Raw genomic sequence first — 5,691 nt, forward strand, 5'->3', positions numbered from 1 at the left:
TGCCACAGCTAGAGATCTTGATCTGGCTGTCAGGTCTGAGGGCTACTCAGACCTATTTTGGATGGAACTTATAGGATGCCATGTTGTTGCAGTTCACTGAGCCAGAAATGAGTTCACTCCCAGCTCAGTGCATGCTGAGTCCTGTCCCATAGCCTTTGTCTCCCTACACAAAATGGTGCCCGATCAGGCTCTAGGGGACGGACTGGGCTATGAAATCTACCCTGTTCCTGCACTGCCTATCTGGGGCCTGTTTCAGCTCCTGGCCAAATCAAACAGACCAGCAGGACAGGCAGTTCTTTGTCTGGGTTCACCTCCTGAGCTCCCGGTGAATGCTTCCCACCTTATTGCTGGTATAGTTCCAGCTGCCAGAGCAGTTCAGATCGCCGTGTGCTGAATGCCGCTGGGGTATCAGTCACTGCAACGCCACACCGCTTTGTCTGCTGCTTTCCTGTGTCTGTCAGTCTCCAGGTGCCCCCCTGTTGTCATTCTGTCCTCTCCTATTTGCTGGCATGTGCCCTCTCTGCTTCACACTGGCTAATGTTTCTCCGTCTGTTTAAACGTGTCTTTATCCTATGCTGCCGTCTTGATTCTTCACTTTGATTTTTGCTTTCTGAATTCCAACAAGTCCAAATCCCTTAACATGAGGCATGAAGCCTGTGGCCACAAGCCGGTGGGGGCGGGGGAGAACTTAGGGCATCCTGGCGGTGGCGGCCATTCTAGGAGTCTTCTGTGGGCTTGTTTGACTTTTCCTCCCAGACTCACAGCATTTCCGCAGTATCAGCAGCACCCTGTGAGCCACCTGCCTTGCCTTTTCAATCCCCGTGTGGCCGGTGGGGGGGGCTGATTCGGGATTCCTGTACCCCACTTCAAGCTGAGTTGATCATTGGCTCCTCTCTTCCTGGAGCTCGGATGCTGAACACCAGAAAGCCAAGAGGGGCTGTTTCTCTCTGAGATGCACCTCTTGGCTTTCAGGCAACTCTCTGCTTGTGGTTTTCACCTTCACCTGAGTTTTTGCTTAAGCAGGATGGCAACCAACGAATTCCCAATCAGCCCTGTTCTCCACACCCAACAAACAGACTCCCCCCAAGTCAAGAATCCATCTAGATTCACTCAATCGCTTAACCAATATTTATTGGGAAAAAAAAATGCTAGGAGCTGCACCTTGTGGTACATGCTGAGCAAACACAGTATTACCTAAAACAGGAAGCTTCCAGATAAACGTTTTGGGGACCTCAGGTAGAGGCAGTGGAGTTAGTTCCATTCTTGTGCCCCTGGAACCCTCCCAGCTTTGGTCCGGATAACTGATTACCTCGGAGCCCCAACCCTCAACCACTTCCTCCCACAGGCAACCATATTAATGTGGTTGGTATTTACTGGAATCTGGGAAATGTACACTGTAGTTTGGTGGGCATGTGTTTTTCATGACCACAAATAGTATGACACTGTTTCTTTTGGTTGTCTGTTTATCTTCATTACGTAAGCCCGGAAACCTCAAGTATTGGAGAGACATCTGGCTGCTGTGTTGAGACCAGAACTCAGGGATGCCAGAGTGAAAGCAGCAAAGGCAGAGAAGGGCTGGTGCCATAACCCGGGGTGAGGGGTGGGAGGGTTGATGGTGATTTGAGCTCTCAGCAGGTATGACTGAAAAACTGAGAACAAACCCGACAGAGAAATTGCAGACAACAGCAGGCAGCCTAGAGGCTCACAGAGAATGTAGGGTTGAAATCTTCCACCACCAGAAAAGTGCAGATTAGATGGGGCACAGTGTTTGGGTATCATGGTTCTGGTCCCAGGGGATCCCACTCCTGAGCCTAGCTTTCTGGTAACGTCCACCTTAGGAGGCAGCAGACGATGGCTAAAGCAGTTGGATCCCTGCCGCCTTCCATTGGAGAGCTGGACTGAGTTCCTAGCTCCAAGCTTTGGGTTGAGTCAGGTCTGGCCTTGGTGCCCTTGTGGGGGAGTGAACCTAGTGGGAGGCAGACACCTTCTGTGTTTGCCTCTCAAATCAATAGGCACACATAAATAAAAATAACAGGGCATCACATCTGTTACGCTGGCGAGAAGTGGAAGGCAGACACTGCCAAGTGCTGGGTGAGACAGAAGGACTTAAACATCCTCTTGCACCTTTGCTAGAATATAGAATGTGCCACACAATCTGACTGCTTAAGTCAAGCTGCTCCTACAGCAATCCTACACGGTCCCAGCAGTTCGGTTCCATGGTATATTTATGGCCCAGAAAAGTTTTCAAGTGGGTTGGACTGTGGGAACCGGACTTGAGGGCAGGGCAAGCGACCTCCACAGGAAGAATGCATGGCTGCAACGTGTATCAGATTCTGCAATGCAAGATCTCAAACTCCCCCGAGAAAGTGCAACCTGTAATCCTAACAGCATCCCGATTTTACAGACCAGGATCCCGACACACAACCTGCTCCCTAGCCAGTACAATCGCCCCAGCTGGAGGGCCATGACCCGGGTCCAGGGGGTCTCCGCTCCGTCTGGGCAGTCAGCACCGCGGCCAGCGCTGGCCAGGGGAGGGGCATCGGCAGCGCCGACGTCACGGCGCTCCTGGGCCTTGCCGGGCGCGCGCTCGAGGGGTGCGCGCTCTCGGGGCGGCGCGCACGTGACCGGGGATCGGCGCGGTGCGCGGCTCCCGGCCCCCCGACCTGCAGCCTCCGGACCGCGGCGACCCCCGCCCGGTGAGCGCGGCGGCCTGCCCCTGCCCGGGCCCTGCGCCCAACGGCCCGCGTGTCTGCTTGGCAGGGTCCCTAGGCGCCGCTCTCCCCTGTCCGGAGCGGGGGGCCCTCGCCAAGGGCTGGAGGCGATGGGTGCGGGGAGGCAGGGGGGAAGGAGCGTGACCCTGGCTCCGCCCTTGGCGGGCTGCGGGCTCCCCGGAGACCCCGGATCCCTACCCTTCACCCCCGCTGGAGGGGCGCGCCCGAGCCGGCGAATGCCGGGTCTTGGGGTCAGAGGAGGGACTTGGCGCGGCGTCTCGGCCTGTGGAGGTTGGAGCCGGGCACTGCGGGAGGCGCACAGGTGTGGGGCCGCAGGCAAGGTCCGCGTCTCAGGGCTCCGTCGGCGCGGGGCCCTCACTGATGGCTCACTGCCGTGGGAACTGAGGGCTGAGTTGTCATGGCAGGAGGGGGCACCCCCCCCATGTGTCCCTCTAGCCCCCCGAACCCCTCTTACTAGGGCCCTGTCGTCCCCTGAGCTCCACCCCTCCCCCGCCTTCCCCGCTTGTCCAGCGGACCTTGGAACTTTGGTCCTTCCTGTGTGCTTGCTTTGGCTGGGCCCTGTGTCCCTGCGGAAGGGACGGGCACACCCCTGCCTGCCCTCTGGGGCGATCTGGTCCTTCCTCAGACAACAGCAGTGAGGGTCCAGGCTCTGCCTTGTCCCTGGTCTTGGGCTCTGGGGGAGGCGCCTTCCTCTCTCTCCGCCTCTGTTGAGTGCCCTCTGGAGAGCTGTGGTGGGTGCAGACGTTCATCCCGGCCCTGCGCCCCTTGCTGCAGACAGAGCTGTGTGTCTTGCAGGAGCTTGGTGTCCAGGGTGTCTGCTCTGGGTTGGCATTGCTGCGTGACTTTGTCCCTAGAAGGAGTGCCTAGAACTCCCAACTCCTTCCAAGTTGCCTTTGTAGGAACAGGGCCTCCTTAGGCTGCCTGAGGGCTCAGGTGCTAGGAACTGAGTCCTCCAGCGTAGGCAGACCCGGGTGGAATTGGGGAATTGGAGGGAGCGGGGAGGCCGAGAGGGTTGGCAGCCCTTCCTGCCAGGCCACCTGAAGGCCACTACAGTGGCTGCTGTAGACTGCAGTGTTGGGGGGAACACTGTTTGCGATCTGGCCAGGCTGAATGGGTCCTAACGTCCTCCTGGCTGGGCCTTCCCTGGCAGGTTACCGCTTGTTCCTCAGCTTCCCTGGGGGTAGGATGGGGCATGGAATGGAGCAGTGTCTGTCCCGGGACCCCTTGGCAATGTGCATTGTTTTTATTCTCACCATGGGTGGGCTCAAGTCCTTAGCCAGAACATATATCAAACTTCCTTCATCATTGCTTGGGGGCTTCCGATGCCCTCCAGGAACCCTGTTCACACCAGACTTGGTTAACCACACTTCTGTAATTTAGCCCTGATTCTGCTCAGGTCTCCCGTGTGGTCAGAGGAGGTGGGGGTGGGGTTTGACCAGAACTCAGGCCTGCTGCTGTCAGCAGCCAGCCCAGGTGGCCTTCGTTGCAAGGGCCTGGCCCTGTCGGCTGATGGAGCCCACAGGCTGCAGCTGTAGCAGGTGGGAAGGTTTGAGACAGTTGAGGCTCATTGTTCCATTAGGCCCAGTGCAACGTGCATTTGCATTTTTAACTCCACCATGTGCAGACTCTGGCTGCTGAGTGCCCTGCAGGGCTAGGCCTCTCTCCATTGAGGAGCTCACCCCCATCCCTTGCCTCAGGTGAGTGTGCAGGGGGTGGGGAGGGAGGCAGGGAGATGGCAGGTTGCCCATGCTGTGGTGCTTTGCTTCATTTTGGGCTCCTCTCCCACCCCCACCCCTGTGGAAGGTCTCTCCAGACTGTCCTGGTGGCAGGGTGGGGTGGAGGGCTGGGGGAAGTAGCCCATTGGCTGGACAGACTTTGCCAGGGCTGCTGGCACACGACCAGGCCTAGGGAGTGACAAAAATGGGTGGTTGTTTTTCTCATGGATTACTGAGCCATGCCAGGGAACAGCAGGTTCCTCAGGACGTGGTGCTGGGCTGCACCCTGTTCCCTGGATAGGTCATTGCTCAGGGGAAGGTGCTCTGTGTCCTGGCAGGGGCTGGGCTGTGGCAAAGCGGGGCTTCGTGTGTGTGTGTCAAGAGGAGCTGAGGGAGCTCTAGGTGGGGCAGGCCCTCGGGGTCTGTCTCCCTTGACTTCAAGTAGTTGGGAAGTAGCAGGGGCCTCCGTGTACCGTTCATAGTCCCCAGGCTCCCTGCACAATGAGCCCTGGGTTCTCCAGGCCTGGAGAGTCAGCGGAGGAAGCCCCAGCGTTGCAAATCTGCTGCATAGGGAGTTTTCTCCATATGAGTTCTGGGGCTGGGAGGAGGAGGAGATGGCTAGCCTGTGTGTAGCCCCACGCTGCTAGGAGCCCCGAGTGGCATTCGTCCTGGGGGTGATGCTGAGCAGGCATCTGGGACCAGAGTAGCCACCACTATGCCACCCTCCCTCTGTGCCCTCACTCTGTGGACATTGGCTTCTTGTTTGCACCTAGGAGTGGGCCAGGACTGCAGTCAGAGGGGGTCCCTGGGTGCTTGAGGTCACTGTGACCTCTTATCCTGCCTTTACCTGACCGTGCAAGGCTCATTCAGCCCCTGTCAGTCTCCCTGTCTGAGCACCAGCGTGCTGGGCTGCGAGCCTAGCCCTTCTTGGGGTTGCTGCCTGTAACCTGTGATCTTTTGGGATAGGTGAGCCCCATCTACCCCAAAAGTCAGTCTGAGCTGACTGCTGCTTGGGCAGGGCCTGGGTGGTACATGGGTCTCCACCAGGCCTTGGAAAACTAGCAGAGGGAGTGTGGGCTGGGGCTAAGAGGTGCTTGGGCTTTGTGGCTGGCATTTATTGAGGGGGTTGTGCCACTGGCTGTGACCCCAGGAAAGCCTGGTGCTCCACTCCCTCTGTCTCATTAGTACCTTGCCCAGGGCTACCCATCCAGCAGGACCAACAGGTGTCAGATGAATGAATGAAT

Source organism: Ochotona princeps, chromosome 13 (assembly GCF_030435755.1).
Source record: "Ochotona princeps isolate mOchPri1 chromosome 13, mOchPri1.hap1, whole genome shotgun sequence".
Classification (NCBI taxonomy): Eukaryota; Metazoa; Chordata; class Mammalia; order Lagomorpha; family Ochotonidae; genus Ochotona; species Ochotona princeps.